This window comes from Lepidochelys kempii, chromosome 5 (assembly GCF_965140285.1).
Source record: "Lepidochelys kempii isolate rLepKem1 chromosome 5, rLepKem1.hap1, whole genome shotgun sequence".
In the NCBI taxonomy this organism is placed as follows: Eukaryota; Metazoa; Chordata; order Testudines; family Cheloniidae; genus Lepidochelys; species Lepidochelys kempii.
The window spans coordinates 38,842,979-38,860,819 of NC_136384.1; positions in this window are offsets into that span (position 1 = coordinate 38,842,979).

Below are 17,841 nucleotides of genomic sequence, written 5' to 3' on the forward strand. Positions count from 1 at the left end.
GATCCTACCTGAATCTAATCCTGGGAAAGCTCTATACAAGTATTATAATTTTGAGCTACAATTTGCGAGAGACTGGTGCTTTGTCAGTTCCTCATGAATTTAATTCCCTTGTCCTGTCAAGATGAGAAAGCCTTTTTATCATTTCACTATCTTCCCAGGACAATTTAGCCCAGTCTTGAGAATTTGACCTCCAGTTTCTCTCATGAATAATATGTCAAAGTGTATTAATTCAAAATCATTCAGTTCGAAGAGTATCAAGCTGACCTGTCACTAAATTTTCAGTCTGGCTTAATGGCCCTACTGCTTCCTTGATTGCCTGGCTGCTTGCCCCTCAAATATTTAAAGCATTTTTCATTACGTTCACCTTTATTAATATTTGCACTGGTAGTTCTTGACAGAGTACAACCTCCCAAATTGATCCTCAGGCCCAGTGCAAGTTGTTTTTCCTTAATTATTTTCAAAATTTCTTCATTCACATACGTGATAATAGGCATCACAGAAACTTGATGGAACAATGATAATCAATGAAACTCAGCAATACCAGGGTACAAAATATACAGGAAAGACGAATAGATCATGGTGGTGGGTGAGTGGCACTATAGAGTCAAATATATTAAAAATCTTAAATGAATCAAAATGCCACAGAATCTCTGTAGACAGAAATTCCATGCTTGGATAATAAGAGTAACACAGTAGAAATATACTACCCATTACCTGACCAGGATAGTGATGGTGACTGTGGAATGCTCAGGGAGATTAGAGAGCCTGCAGAGAAAACCCAGCATTGACTGGGTACATCTCACCTGAGGACGGGATGCAGAGATAAAGTGTATTGACTCTATTAATGATCGTTTCTTGGAGCAGCTAGTCCTGGAACCCACAACAGGAGAGGCATTCTTGATTTAATCCCAAGTACAGCAGAGGATCTAGTCCAAGAGGTGAATATAGCTGAACCGCTTGGTAATAGCAACTGTCAAGGTTCCTTCCCCACTCTGAATGCTAGGGTACAGATTTGGGGACCTGCATGAAAACCTCCTAAGCTTATCTTTACCAGCTTAGGTCAAAACTTCCCCAAGGTACAAAATATTCCACCCTTTGTCCTTGGATTGGCCGCTACCACCACCAAACAAATACTGGTTACTGGGGAAAAGTTGTTTGGAAACATCTTTCCCCCCAAATACTTCCCAAAACCTTGCACCCCACTTCCTGGACAAGGTTTGGTAAAAAGCCTCACCAATTTGCATAGGTGACCACAGACCCAAACCCTTGGATCTGAGAACAATGAAAAAGCATTCAGTTTTCTTACAAGAAGACTTTTAATAGAAATAGGAGTAAATAGAAGTAAAGAAATCCCCTCTGTAAAATCAGGATGTTAGATACCTTACAGGGTAATTAGATTCAAAACATAGAGAATCCCTCTAGGCAAAACCTTAAGTTACAAAAAAAGATACACAGACAGAAATAGTTATTCTATTCAGCACAATTCTTTTCTCAGCCATTTAAAGAAATCATAATCTAACACATACCTAGCTAGATTACTTACTAAAAGTTCTAAGACTCCATTCCTGGTCTATCCCCAACAAAAGCAGCATATAGACAGAGACCCTTTGTTTCTCTCCCTCCTCCCAGCTTTTGAGTTCTCCCAGCTTTGTTTCTCTCCCTCCTCCCAGCTTTTCAAAAACAACTTTTGAAAGTATTTTGTCTCCTCATTGGTCATTTTGGTCAGGTGCCAGCAGGGTTACCTTTAGCTTCTTAACCCTTTACAGGTGAGAAGAGTTTTCCTCTGGCCAGGAGGGATTTTAAAGGGGTTTACCCTTCCCTTTATATTTATGACAGCAACCATAATGTAAATAAATTCAACATCCTTATTGGGGTGGGGGGGAGAAATACTAAGGAAACCCACTACAGTAGCATTTACCTTCAAAAGAGGAACTATGCAAAAAAGTGTGCAAGCTGATTAAATGGAAATTAGAAGGAAAAGTCAGAAGAGCGATATGCCAGCGAGCTGCATGGAAACATAAGAGGCTCAAACTAAAGATATACCCCAAATAAAAAAATAGTAAAAGGACGAAAAAATGGCACCATGGCTAAACAGCAGAGTCAGTTAGAAGCAAAAAAATCAGCCTTTAAAAGCTGGAAGTCAAATTTTACTGAGAAAAACAGAAAAGAACATAAATGCTGGCAAGTCACATGTAAAAATATAATAAGGCAGGCCAAAAGATTTGAGATCAACTAGCAAAAGACAAAAACTAAACAGCAAAAAAGTTTTTAAAATGTGTTAGAAGCAGGAAGCCTGCCAGTGAGGCCAAGATACTGAAGGAGCACTCAAGGAAAACAGGGCCATTGCAAAAAAATTCATTTAGCTTCTCTGCATTTGGCTTCAGTGCACAGGGTCAGAGAGAGATCCTCAGATCGGCCACCTTAAAAGAATGCTCAGATATGGGGAACTGTCCCACTCTGAGGTTTCAGTTGTGGAGATTTTGGAACAAACTGATAAATTAAACAATAAGAAGTCACCAGGACCAGATGGTATTCACCCAAGAGTTCTGAAGGAATTCAAATATGAAATTGCAGAACTGTGGTATGTAACCTATTGCTTACATCAGCCTGTGTACCAAGTGACTAGCGGATAGCTAATATCATATCAATTTTTTAAAAAGGCTCCAGTGGTGATCCTGGCAAAGCGGTTGAAATGATAGTCAAGAATGCACTTATCAAACACATAGATAACCACAATATTTTGGAGAAGTGTTAACACAGCTTTTGTGAAGGGAATTCATGCTTCGATGTATTAAAATTCTCTAAAGGGATCAACAAGCATGTAGATATGCATGATCTAGTGGATATAGTGTACATGGGACTTTCAGAAAGCCTTTGACAAGCTCCCACAGCAAAGGCTCTTAAGAAAAATAAGCTGTTATGGGTAAGAGGGAAGGTCCTCACACAGACCAATAGCTGGTTAAAGGAAAGGAAATGAATGGTAGGAATAAATTATCAGTTTTCACAGTGGAGAGAGAGGTAAATAGCAGGGTCACCCAAGGATCTGTACTGGGACTTTTCAATTCACAGATTACGTGGAAAGGAAATAAACACTGAAGTAGCAAAGGCTGCGAATGATACAAAATTACTCAAGACAGTTAAGTCTTAAGTTGACTGGAAGAGTTACAAAGGGATCTCACAAAACTGGGTGACTGGACAACAAAATGGCAGATGAAATTCAGTGTTGATAAGTGCAAAGTAATGCACATTGGCAAACATAATCCCAACTCTACATACAAAACAGTTGAGTCTTGTGATGGGGGCCACTCAACTCCAGGATGCCTCCTGCTGCTGTGAGCAGTTCTGCAGTCCTTTTCACACTCCTGGCACCCCCTGTAGGTTGTCGATCTCACTTGGTGGGTCTTTGGTGGCTCAGCCCACCAGCTGGATCACACAATCAGAATGATAGCCTTCCAGGGAAGCAGAAAGTCCAAAAGAAACTGTCTATCTGCCCTCTCCAGGGTCTTCAGCCACAGCTCTGGGCCGTTTAAAATTCAGCCTTTCGCTTGCGCTTCCAAACAAGCCTTGTCCCCTTCTTGGGGTTTACACCACTTCACCAGTGGTGACTAACACTTCCTTATTTACTTTCTCCATACCAGTCATGATTTTATAGACCTTAATCATAGGCCATTAGTTGTCTCTTTTCCAAGCTGAAAAGTCCCAGTTTTATTAATCTCTCCTCACACAGAAGCCTTTCCATTCCCCTAATAATTTTTGTTGCCCTTTTCTGAACCTTTTCCAGTTCCAATATATCTTTTTTGAGATAGGACAACCACATCTGCACAGAGCAGTCAACAATTGGGTGTACCATGGATTTATATAGAGGCAATATGATATTTTCTGTTTTATTATCTATCCCTTTCTTAATGATTACCAACAATCTGTTTGCTTTTTTGACTGCCTCTGCACATGGAGTGGACGTTTTCAGAGAACTATCCACACTGACTCCAAGATCTCTTTCTTGAATGATAACAGCTAATTTAGACTCCATTATTTTATATGTATAGTTGCGATTATGTTTTCCAATGTGCATTACTTTGCATTTATCAACATTGAATTTCATCTGCCATTTTGTTGCCTAGTCCCCCAGTTTTGAGAGATCCTTTTGTAGCTCTTCGCAGTCTGCCTTGGTTTAAACTATCTTAACTAATAACTAATGGTTCATGGTCATTCTTTTCTGTGTTATGTTTTATTTAGTCCATGGTCCTGCCTTATTTAGGCCAGGTGGATTCCTCTGCCTATATACAGTCAGTTGCAGGATTGAGGCTCTAGTCTGAAAGCTTCAAGGCATTTTATTTTGGATATAAAACACAGGCGCCAGCTTTCCATGGCACCAGTGGGAGCTCGCTGCCCCTTGGCCCCACCTCTTCCCCAAGCGCACCGCGTTCCTCCTCTTCCTCCCTGCCCCCCCAGCTGTTTCACGGTGCAAGTGATGGGAGGGAGGGGGAAGAAGCAGGACTCGGCAGCGTGCTCAGAGGAGGAGGCGGAGGCGAGCTGGGGCGGGGAGGGGAACTGCCGGTGGGTGCAGAGCACCCACCAATTTTTCCCTGTGGGTTCTCCAGCCCCGGAGCACCCACAGAGTCGGCGCCTATGGTATAAAATGTCAGGCAAAGCCATGGTGCTGTACACAAAGCTATATTATATTAATAAATACATTAAAACAATGTTATGGTTGGACAGTCAAGCACTCAAAAGTTAGCAAATGCCCAAAATAAGTTTCCCTGAGAAACTTTAATTTGTCCCCTTATGCATAGGCATTATGACACAGTCTTTAAATTATATGACAGTACTATTTTTTCTTACAGGACCTCTGCCTCATTCAGAGCACAGGATGGATGGTGGTCAGGGAGAGAATCAGGAGTGTGTTGCTGTTGTCTGGAGGATCCCCTGCTTCATTTGTTGCAAAAGCTGGAAAGTATGTGCCTATTGTGGGTACCTGGAGATGATGGGCCTAGGCCTGCCTGTAGCTAAAGGCCCTTCCCTTTAGCCAGGCAGGAGGGGCTAGTGGACCCAGGATATAATTGAATACTGGGGACAACAAATGAAAAAAAAAAAAGGGATGGGAGTGAGTGTCACTGGGTGGAAAAATCAGGGAGAGGAGACCAAGCAGAGAACCTCCAACAGTGCCTTTGAGGAGCAGTGAGCAACTAGGGAGTTAGTGGAGGCCACCCAGAGGATCTCTGCTCAGAGACATGACTTCACAAGGGATTGGAAATAGGCACCACCGTTGCAGAGCACCCCCATCCAACTTCCTTCTCCTGGCATGGGGGGTACTAGGCATAGTTTGACTTCTGTATTTGGAGGCAGGGGGTTTAATAACATTAATAGGTATAGGTCTAAATTCTAAATATACGGATAGTTAGTGGTACTTAAATTACAGCGTACTTAATGAGTGAGTCGGGGTAGAGGTGGCACTCCCTCCCAGAGCTGCCTGGCGTCATTGCTAACCCCCATCCCCGGGGGTTGTGCCCCAGTTTGAAAACCTCTGTAGATCCAGAGGTGATGCATGGGGCAAGTCATATGCCCCCCAGAACATTTAAATTGTGCCCCCCCACTATCAATGTATACAGTTGGGGGGGCAACGCCCCCCAGTCTCTACCCATGGGTGGATGGCCATCTGGGCCAGTTCCAGGAGCACATTGATGAGGAGGTCCTGAAACTTTGTAGGAACAAGGATGGGAGGTGCCAGGATCAGGAGGTGAGAAGAAAAGTGCAGCCAGAACCTCAGTAAGAGGCTCTGGAGGAGCCAGAAGAGGGGCTGCAACCTGACACACCCTATGTAGATGTGTGCCAGGGTCTCCCTCTCACTGCAGAAGGCCCAAGCACCAGGAGAGTTCATGATCCGCACCAGGCACATGCCTGTGCTTATGGCTCCATGGAGGAGCAACCAACTAACATCCCCAGCAGGCTGTGCGACCAGAGTGGAGTACAGACTGGTCCACCAGGGTTCCTCACACTCCACAATTGGCGGGACACAGGGGTGCAGAAGTGGACAGTGTGAAGCATGAGCACATACAGATATTTTCTGGGTGTGGTATGGAGGTGGATTGGCTGGATACCATACAGCCACCTCAGAAGAATGTCAAGGGTGGCCGGGGAGACTTGCATGGCAGGGGCCCAGTGATGAGTTCTGGAGGGCCAGGGGTAAGAAGCGCATAGAGAGTGCCCGTCTGCAGGACCTGCTCAAGGAAAGGAAAAGAAGCAGAAGGCAAGGCTGCCCTCACCTCCCAGAGCATGAGACAGGAGATACTCAGAGTGAACAGCCCCATGCACTGGTTAAGTGCCAAGCTGGGAGGTCTCTGGTGAACAAGGCAGAGGATTGCAGGAACAGTAAGGACAGTCTCCCTATTTCCTACATTTTTAAAAAAACAAAGTGGAAAAAAATATCAAGAAATTCAATCTTGTGGAACTATATTAACTCCCCCATGGTTCATCAGCAGTGTTAGAATGCCAGCACAGACCTCTGCCACTTCAGCTAATGGAGAACTGACAGCAGTAGTAGGCTTCCATCCTTTGTGGGCCAGTCATTAGAGGGAGATGGACATATTTCTTCAGTGGGTTTCATAGCTATTTGCTGAAAGCAAGGGAAATGGGTTCTACTCCAGATTCTGAAAAGAGGGCAACCTAAGTCACAGACCCTTGTTTCCTTAAAGCCAGACATCTACTGTCCTGGCCCCACAAGCCTCTCTTTTGTCCAGTCCCAACTTTGTTTCTACAGCCTATCCCACCCCACCCCCAGCTTTTTGACCTAGTCACCCCCACTCTGTACCACCCAGGAGTTGGCTCCTCCCCCCCTGCATTCCAATTAGGCTTCTTTCTTTTCCACCAGGTTGCCGGAGCTCCAGCAGGGGGAGCACTGAGGGCACTAGAGAGATTCTCCAACAAACCAAACCAAACCAAACCAAACCGTACATTTAGTCTGAGGCAAACAGCTGGCATAGAAAATTTCAGCCCAGCCAGCGAAAGTTTGGTAAAGTTTTAAGAAACTGCAAACAGAGTCTTACAATAGAAAGTTTTGGACAACCTAAACTATAGGCATTACTGCCTGTGACACTTCTGATGGTGCACTGATTTTCAAAATCTTTTAAAGTTGATTGACAGTAAGTTTACTGTTACTTTACCCTTTACAACTAGATACAATGCAATTTTTTTCTTTAAGAAAAACAAAACAAAACATGACTTTATAATCCAACAGAACATTTCTCACATGACGAGTTAGTGGTGCTGAAACTGGATGTATTTCAAATGTGTCCAGCACTTAAGAGGAGGCAAACCCATCCTTAAGTACTGTCCTGTATATGGATAGGCTTAAGCACGTGGTTAAGAGTATTTCTGAACTGGCCCCTTAATAAATTGCATGTTCTAGGAGCTTTGTTTTATGATCATTTCCCAATTTTACTCATATGAATGATTTCTGAAGTACCATAGCACTGAAAAAGGTCTGAGAGTCACATCGTGCCCCCTCCTCACCGAGCACTCAATTGGAGAGAGAAACTGTTTGAGGACAGATGAGTTCACTATAAAAGGGATCCTCCATAATCTTTCCTATATGCTTTAAAATTTGTATAAGATGGTAAAATGTGTGGTCTGGATTTAATTTAGAAAAATCTTTCCATCATTCATTACTGGAGAATATCTCTGCATTCCTCGAGTTGATTGATGGTTTGCAAAAGTCTGAAATGTTCTTGTTATGAAAGATTGCATCTCTCAGGAAAATGATTAAAACAGAGACTACTTGTGGATATTTTTAATATCTAGCAACTTAACCCTAGCATTTAGCTTCTTAAATGCAGATTATATGGAAGAATGTGTCATATTTCTAATCATAAAGAGGAAAAGACCTCATTTGCCAGATATTGTGCTGTGCTTTGCAGAGCTGTAGCACAGAACTCACAGCTGAGGCAGCTAAGGTGACTTGATCCAGGGGCCAAAGCAGCCCTAAGTGTAACTTAGCTGTGAAGGGCAGCCTGTCCTAGGCTGCCTTTGTGAAACTGCTCACAATGTCCACATCCTTAGGTGCTGTGGCTTTGCCCCAAGCCCTGTCCCAGCACACCCCACTATGCTAGAGTTTGTGAAGGGGTTCTTAGACAAAAACCTGCAGCTGTACTCCTCGGTTTCTGGATCAGGAGGGTTCTTCATCAGAAACATCCACAAAGTTTAGAGCCTCTTTCCCCAGCATATGGGGTTGGGGGAATCTCACTCCATATTTCTAAGGTACTTATTGTCATGGTATCTAAGTGCCAAGCATAGCTGTGGAATTAGTACTAAAAGTGCCCCAAATGATCACATCTCTCAGTCTCTCCACACTGCCAATAATTAGTTTTCTTCTCCTTATATTCCATCTCCTTTCTTTGTGGGAAAGAGGTCAGTAAGGAAAGGTTACTCTCCTTGTGCAGTAACTGGAGTTCTTCGAGATGCGTGTCCCTGTGCGTGCTCCACTTCAGGTAGTGATGCGTCCCAGCACCGATCAGAAATTTATGGTAGCAGTATCCATGCGGGTCATGCATGCGCAGTAGGCGTCTCGCGGTGCCATTTGTGCCGCAAGTAACGCGCACACAACTCAAGCTCTCCAATTCCTTCTCTACTGCAGAGTCCTCACTGCGAACTCCAAAGTAGAGGGGAGGAGGGTGGGTAGTGACGCACGCTCAGGGGGACACACCTTGAAGAACTCCAGTTACTGCACAAGATTAGTAACCTTTCCTTCTTCTTCTTCTTCGAGTAGTGTCCCTGTGGGTACTCCACTTTAGGTGACTAGAGAAGTGCCTCTCTGAGGGCTGAAGAGACTTTGGGTTTGTTCGAGTCATTGAGGTAAGTACTGTGAGGCTCACTATGGCGTCAGCCCAGGGGTCCTGTGTGACTGCACAGTGCTTTGCAGATGTGCGGACGGAGGCCCAAGTGGCCGCCTTAGAGATCTCTAGTATTGGAACGTTATTGAGGAAAGCTACTGAGGTTGAAATGGATTGAGTAGAATGTGCTCTAACATGTTCTGGTGGTTCTGTATTCCGGATATGGTAACACATTTGAATGCATGTGGAAATCCATTTGGATAATCTCTGTGTGGATATAACCTCTCCTTTCAGTAGTAGAGATAAAAGTTCAGGGGATTTCCTGAAAGGTTTGGTTCTTTCAAGGTAGAACGCTCATGCCCTTCTAACGTCTAGTGTGTGTAGAGCAACTTCTGTTGGAGTACCATGAAGCTTAGGGTAGAATGTTGGTAGTTGAATAGACTGGTTCATGTGAAATGCTGAGGCTACTTTCGGTAAGAAATTAAAGGTGTGGACATAGCGTGACCTTGTCCTTGAAGAATGTTGTTTATGGAGGATCTGCCGTGAGTGCCCCTATCTCGCTCACCCTTCTGGCCGAGGTAATGGTGACGGGGAAGTCTACTTTCATTGATAAGTGGAGTAATGAGCGGGTGGCTAATGGTTTGAAAGGTAGTCTGTTGAGGCATTTCAGTACCAGATTGAGGTCCCATGTTAGTGTAGGTTTTCACACGTCTGGGTAAACATTTATGAAAGAGTTTTGTAGTTGGGTGTGCGAAAGTCAAAGTGCCATCAATCTCTCGGTAGAATGCTAAAATGGCTGCAAGATGGACTCTGATCAAGCTCATCGTTAAGCCAGTGCTTTTTAACTCGAATAGGTATTCTAAGACTAATGGTAATGGTGCTGAATCACTCATCAAGTGTCTTCCTTGACACTAGATAGAGAACCACTTCCATTTTTGAAGGTAGGTATTTCTCGTAGTCAGTTTCCTGCTGTTTAATAACACGTTTAACTTGTTCCTAGTAGGTTATTTCAACATGGTGGAACCATTCAGGAGCCACACCTGCACATGGAGTATCTCCAGATTCAGGTGGAAAATGTGATCATTGTGTTGAGAGAGCAGATCTGGCCAGCAAGGGAGAGCTTGCGGGGCGCATATCGCCATGTGTAACAGGCAAGGATATCATGCCTGTCTGGGCCATGTTGGGACTATAAGGATAATGTTGGCCCTGTCTGCTCGTATCTTGTGTATCACGCGTTATATCACTGGTGTTGGTGGAAACACATACATGAGTTGTGCCTCCCATTTGAAGAGGAAGGAATCCCCTAATGACTGTAGTCCCATGCTCTGCTCTTGAGCAGAGCATGACGCATTTGCGATTCATCAGGGATGTGAACAGGTCGATGGTGGGAATGCCCCACCGTTTGAAGATTGAACTCAGGACCTCTCTGTTCATCTCCTATCCATGATCCTGAGAGAAGTACCAGCTGAGCATGTCTGCTGTCGCATTCTAACAACCTCAACCTGTGCCGAGATGTTTACATTGTGTTTTATGCACCAATTCCAAAGTCTCATGGCTTCTGTGCACAGAGAATGTGAGTGAGCTCCTCCTTGCCTGTTGATGTAGAAAATGTAGGTGATGTTGTCGGTCATAATTCAAATGGATTTGTTCTGTGTAGGAGGTAGGAAATGTCTACAGGCAGGAGGTAAAGGGAATAGTGTATCCAGACTTGATAACTTCCAACACCCATTGGTCTGATGTTATGGTGGCCCAGATGTGGTAAAAGAGCCGGAGTCAATGGCCAAAAATTGGGGATGGGTTGGGTATAAGTGCAGTTTTGTGAAGGAGGTCGTTCAGACCCTCGACCGACTTTTCAAAATTGTGGTTTTGGAGATGCTGACTGAGAAGTCAGAGCCTGAGATTGAGATGTTCGCCAGCGTTGCGATGGTTGACGCTGGCATTGATTATCGTATGGTCGCTGTTGTTGTTGCATGTTTGAAGAGTCTCTAGGTCTCTGATATGGTTGGTATCGCCTTCTCTTTGCAGGGGCGGGTGTAAATCCCCAAAGTGTGGCCCAAGAGTCCTTCACTGAATGAAGCACCTCATCCATCTTCTGAGAGAAGAGTTGTTCCTGGTCGAAAGGTAAATCCTCTACTTTTGTCTGGAGTTCTTTTGGTATCTTTGAGGCCTGAAGCCATGAGGCTCAGTGCATTAGTACAGCTGTGGTTGTCATTCTGATTGCCGTGTCCAATGCCGCTTTAAGGGCTGTTTTGAATATGAGCTGGCCCTCGGTGACAATGGCCTGGAATGGTGTCTGTTTTTCCTCTGGGAGCTCAGATGTGAACTGGGCAAGTTTCCCATAGTTGTCATAGTCGTATTTGGCCAGTAGTGCTGAATAATTGGCCACTCGAAACTGAAGGGTGCTGGAGGAATATACTTTGTGTCCAAACAAGTCAAGTCTTTTGTGTTTGTTGTCATGGGGTGTAACCTTCAATTGTGGCTGTTTGTTACAGTGATTTACTGTCTTGACAACTCGGGAGTTGGCAGGCAGGTGTGCAAATAGAAAATATTATGTGCCATCCCAGGAGGCACACTTTCTATCTGCTCTTTTGCAGGTGTGCAGAATAGAAGCAGGTGTCTACCAGACTGTCTCTGCAGGATCCAAGAAGGCCTGGTTGATGGGAAGGGCAGTCATGGAGGTAGATGCCAGTTGCAGTATTTGTACCAGCTTGTGCTGGTTTGTCTTTACCTCCTCTAGTAAGATGTCTTAGCTTTGCACAACTCTCTTGAACAGCTCTTGAAACTGTTTAAAGTCACCCACCAAGGTTGATGGTGGGGGCATAGCCACCTCATCTCGTGTCCCTTTGCCTTGTAGATCCCTGCTGGGTTTGCCATGGCCTCATGCTGGTGGAGGTTGGAATGGCTTTCTGGCAGATTGTGGGGTATGCATGCCCAATGAGCGAAAGATAGCCTTTGTGTCCTTCAACCCATGTAGTCTGGCATCATTTGATTGGAGAAGATCCCAGCTCCATCAAAGGGGAGGTCCTGAACTGAGGCCTGCATATGCTGGGAAAGGCCCACCGTTTGCAGCAAGGAGCTGCATCATATAAGCACCGCCAATGCAACCACCCTCACTGCTGAGTCCACTGCATTTCATGCCATTTGCAGGGAGCATCTGGCTGCTGCAGTCCCTTCCTCTACAAGGGTACTGAACTCCTGACCCTGACCAAGGGAGTCCTGGAACTCCTGGAGGCTGTGATGGTGCACTCCACAAGGCTTTATGGAGATATGCTTATGAATGTATATATGAGATAACTGGAACATGTTTTATGCTACATATGCCATGTAACATATCTCTGTAAAAGTTATGATCTACTGAATCTATTCATTCTCTTTGTATGCATGTATCATTTTTGTATTCGAAGTTATGAATATTGTCTGTGTACTGGCTTGATTTTTAAGTAACCTTTGTAAAGCATTTGGTCAGCTTCTGGAGAAAGGAATGTGCAAAGTAAGTGCCCAATCAAGAAGCACTTAATGAACAATGGATCTTGGAATGCTCCAATCCACATAAGAAGTCTACTTGAGGATGTTCAAAGAAGAATGTGAACCATGGTTGCTACCTCTAAGAGAAAGTCTATTTAAACCCCAGGGAGACCCCTCCATTTTGTCTTCAGCTGGCTAAGGAGATAGCCTCTCCACCCCCTAGGATACCTGAAAGAAACTGGAACTACAGGGGATGTGAGTGATTGCTGAGCCTAGACTAGAAGGAGACTAGTCTGCAAAAGGAAGCTTAGTGGGTGAGGATTTTATCTGTATTCAGTTTTATTATTGTACTAGACTTAGACTTGTGTGTTTTATTTTATTTTGCTTGGTAATTCACTTTGTTCTGTCTGTTACTGCTTGGAACCATTTAAATCCTACTTTCTGTATTTAGTAAAATCACTTTTTACTTAATTAACCCAGAGTATGTATTAATACTGGGGGGGGGGGAAGCAAACAGATGTGCATATCTCTCTATCAGTGTTATAGAGGGCTGTCATAAATATAAAGGGAAGGGTAACCACCTTTCTGTATACAGAACTATAAAATCCCTCCTGGCCAGAGGCAAAACCCTTTCACCTGTAAAGGGTTAAGAAGCTAAGATAACCTCACTGGCACCTGACCAAAATGACCAATGAGGAGACAAGTTACTTTCAAAACTGGAGGGGGGGGGCAAAGAGTCTGTCTGTCTGTGTGATGCTTTTGTTGGGAACAAATCAGGAATGCTCTTCATAACCCCTCAGAACTTCTGTTAAGTTAGTAAGTAATCTAGCTAGAAACGCATTAGATTTTCTTTTGTTAAATGACTGGTAAAATAGGTTGTGCTGAATGGAATGTATATTCCTGTTTTTGTGTCTTTTTGTAACTTAAGGTTTTGCCTAGAGGGATTCTCTATGTTTTGAATCCGATTACCCTGTAAGGTATTTACCATCCTGATTTTACAGAGGTGATTCTTTTACTTCAATTAAAATTCTTCTTTTAAGAACGTGATTGCTTTTTCATGGTTCGTAAGATCCAAGGGTTTGGGTTTGTGTTCACCGATGCAAATTGGTGAGGATTTTTATCAAGCCTTCCCCACGAAAGGGGGTGGAGGGCTTGGGGGGAAGACGTCTCCAAGTGGTCTCTTTCCCTGTTCATTGTTTAATATGCTTGGTGGTGGCAGCATAGGATTCAAAGCAAAGTTTGTATCTTGAGGAAGTTTTTAACCTAAGCTGGTAAGAAAAAGCTTAGGGGGTCTTTCATGCAGGTCCCCACATCTGTACCCTAGAGTTCAGAGTGGGGAAGGAACCTTGACAAGGGCAAACAATTTATGAGTTTACCCTGAGTACAGGATAAAATGGATTTATTTGGGTTTAGACCCCATTGGGAGTTGGACATCTGAGTGTTAAAGGCAGGAACAGTTCTTAAGTTGCTTTCAGTTAAGTCTGCAGCTTTGGGGCACATGGTTCGGACCCTGGGTCTGTGTTGGAGCATACTGGCGTGTCTGGCTCAGAAAGACAGCGTGCTTGAGTCCCAAGCTGGCAGGGAAAAAAGGGCAGAAGTAGTCTTGGCACATCAGTTGGCAACCCCCAGGGGTTTTCTGTGATCCAACTTGTCACAGAGGCCATCCCAGAGGTTAAAATTGTATCAGCCCAGCAGGACCTGATGGTTTGCCACCCAGAATTGTAGGCTGGTAGTTGAATAACATTTTTCTGCCAAATAAGTCAAGATTCTTGGCCTCTTCTCTCTTGGGGGTAGAGGCACTGGGGACCTGCTTGTCCTTGTTGGCTGCCGACACCACCAGCAGAGGTGGGTATACAAGTACTCGAAACCTTTGGCCGGCACAAAGGTACTTTTTCTCGGCCCATTTCGAGGTGGGTGGGATGGAGGATGGGGACTGCCACAGAGCCTTAGCAATCTTAAGGACCCCCATTGTGTATGAATAGGGCGATCCGGGCGGGCATAGAGGCTGAAAGGACATTGAAAAGGGTGTCCTCCTGCTCCACCATCTCCTGCACTTCCAGCCCCAAGTTCTTGGCCACCCACCTGAGAAGGGCTTGGTGTTCTTTAAAGTCATCTGGGAAGAGGAGGCTGCCCTAGTTGCTAGTGGAGGTGCTGAGGGCTCAGCAGCTACTGGAGAGGAAGGTTTTGCAGTGGGCACCAGATCCTCCACCCTCAGAGTGAGCTTCCGGTACCGGGCCCGGTGCTGGTGGGGCCATCGATCTTCGCTCTGACTCAGCCACTGATGTGCTTTGCGAAGGGGGCATCGTCATCACCAGAACGCCCCATGCTCCCCAATACGGCCACTGTGTTGGCCACTGGCCTAGCTGCCACTGCGCTGCTGTAGACAGCAGAGCCATTTCCAGTGCCCACTCCAGTTGCGGAGATCGGGGAAACTGAACTGGGCCTCCACGCTGGAGGAACCACTCTCTGTGACCAGGGAAGAATCGTCAACGCCTGGATCTGCTTGCTGGTCGTGGCTACGGGTGAGTGCTGACCAGGTGTAAGCATCCAGTGACTATACCAGGAAGAATGGTCCCGGTACCAGGGAGATTGGTGTCAGAGATAACGGTGCCAGGGGGACTGCTAACACAAGGGGGAGCAGTCCCGTGGTGCCAGCAGCTGAGACCGACATCTAGATGTGGATCAGCGACCCCTCAGTGGGGAATAACGTCTCAAAGTCCGGGGGAGAGTTTGGGCAATTGGCGCTGCGGCTGCAACCTGCCACAGGATTGCTTTTCCAGCGACCTACAGTGCTTACCCACCCCCAGAGGGGTCTTAGCAGTTAGCTTGCCCTCTCAGGGAACCTTAGTCAAGAGAGGTGCTCCGACTGACCACCACAGGCAGTAAGAAGGAACTGAGAGGGCATTGGCCAGCAGTGCCAGATATACCGCAGCGTGAGCATGGCACTCGAGAGGGCACTACAGCCAGCCCCACGGGTACTGCTAAGGCAAAAAATCTCTGACAGCTGCACACATGGGCATGTGTACACCTAAAATGGAATCGACATCAGTAAGCACACAAAGAAGATGAATTGCGTACAGGAGATGTGTCATGGTCTGAGCCTGTCTCCGTGTCCTCTCCTCATTCCTGTGTCTCCAAGAGTTGTGGTGTGGGAGACTCTGGGTTAAAGCACAGTTCATGTACATGCACTGTGAATGGTCTAGAATGCTGACCCCTAGATGAGCTCCATGGTTCCCAATGGGCCCATTACATTGGGAAAGCCATAGGAGGGTACATCCATGGGGATCCGCACCATGGTTGGTTCAGCTGGTGACTTGGACCCAGTGGCTCCATGTTGGTTGGTGGGCCTTAGGTGAGGAGTGATGGGGAGATAAGGGGTATTTTCCCTGCATCTCCTCCTCCTCCTCAGTGGAGAACTGTGCCATGTCTTGTGGGCTGTGATCACCTCTGCAGTGAAAAGTTGGGTCACATTATTTGTTCTGAGTACAGTCAGCCACCGGCTGAAATTGAGTTCTTACATTTTGCAAGAAGTTCACTGCCAGGGTCCTGCCAGTCAATCAAAGTCCCATTAGCGACCTCGTACATGGACTAGAATCTAATTTTCAAGTGTGTGAACCTAAAGTTAGGCACCTACATAAAAAGGAACCTGATTTCCAGAAGTGCTCATCACCCACAGACACAGACTTCATTAACAGCCTTCATGAAGGCTATGTCTGCAAGGGGAGGTTAATTGGCATAGCTATAACAGACTAAGCTATTCCGCTATAGCTATGTAGTTAATGTCCCCTTGTAGATAAACCCTAAGAGGAAAGGGCACGGTTTCCTTAATAGCAGAAGATGGAACAATATCCGTCTGTTGCAATCCAAAATATGCGAGGAGCCTAGCATTAGTTTTAGGATTTAGTACCACATTGAGAGTTTGTGGTCAGATGTCCTCACTCACTGATGAAGTTCTAATATTGAGAATTTCCTTAAAGTGTCTCCCTTTCACATCACTATCTGAAACAGCCCCTGTTTCTGACTCCCAGTCACATACTCTAGCCACCAGACCACAACCACTTTCCCTGAAGTAGACTCCGCTAGCTGGGATTATGGCTAGGTCTTCCCTGCAGAGTTAAATCAAATTGTCTACATCTGAACTAACTCCTCCTGAGTTTGCAAAAAATCACACTGTGAAATAAAACTCAAACTGAGCAGAGTGTTATTAGCATCTGGTCAGTTGTACAACTCAAGCTATAGTCAATACCTATCTGATGAGTCAGCCAGCTGGAATTAAAAGCACCATCAACAGTTGAGTTAAGGGGTTGTTTGTGTGGACAAAACTTGAGTTAAACACGGCAGTGAAGACAAGCAGATTGCTAGTAATCATGTATTACTGGTACAGGCCTATCAATGACAGTGTTTATGGGACACTGTAGTGTCAGTGTTTTACATGCTTCTATAACCTCTTGTGCTACTGAGCTGCTGTGTGGGGGAGTGAGGGAATTCTGCTGTCATCACAAACAAAACCCCATGTTTTTGCAAGAAGTCTAATAAAAATGTCATGATTATGTTCTGGCTCTGAAAGTGACTCTACAACTAACACTCAGTACTCCCAAAGTTTTATTGAACTCATTAGTGATGCTAGGGCACAAACCAGGAACATAAAACAAATGTTAATTAAATGTGTCATTATAAACATGGGAGTGTAGCATTATGTTGTGATAAAGTAGAAATGTTTTAAGAAGGTATTTCAAAGAACAAAAAACCACCCCTATTTAAATAGTTTATTTTTTATATTCACTCTTGATGATTTTTTTTTTTTTAAATTTAGCTTCTCAGACAGCTCTGTAACGCTGGAAATACAGCCCTGTTCTGTTCAACCAAATCAACAGCTGGATATTTGTTTATTATGCTGATAGGCAGGATATTGAGAGATAGTTTGTGTTTTTGTTTAAACAAGCAATAGGCATTTCTGTGCTATGTAATGAGAGTTTATTGGGGGGGTTGAAGATACTGTAACCGTAAAGCAGTAATATCAGACCAGTTCTGAGATGGCAAAGTGTGTGGAATTTCAGTTTCATTTTATAAAGTAAGATCTATATCAAGTGCACTACAATTAACTACACAACTCTGTCTCCATTCTTTTCCTTCAGTTATATAGGTAGAATAATGTCACAAGGCTGACCTCTACTGGGAAGCTTTTGACCTCTAGCTGAATCATGAATTATTGAATGATAGAACTCCTAAAACAGAAGCAAAACAAAAACTCACACACACACAAACCTCTTGTGTGTTGCTTGGGGAGGGATGGGGGGGGGAGAAAGGATCCTTTCAAACCCCAGATATTTAATGTAGGTTCCATCACCAAAGCTGTTTACTATCCCTTTGGCAATAGGAAAGCTGCCACTACAAACACATATTCATCAGAGAATGAACTATCCAGAAGCTCACTCTCCCTCCACAATTTAACTGTAAAGATAGAACATCAGATAGCTGCTTTTAATAACGTTTACTCTAAGCATGAACATTATATTTAAACATTAAAATTGCATAATAAATCTTGATAACA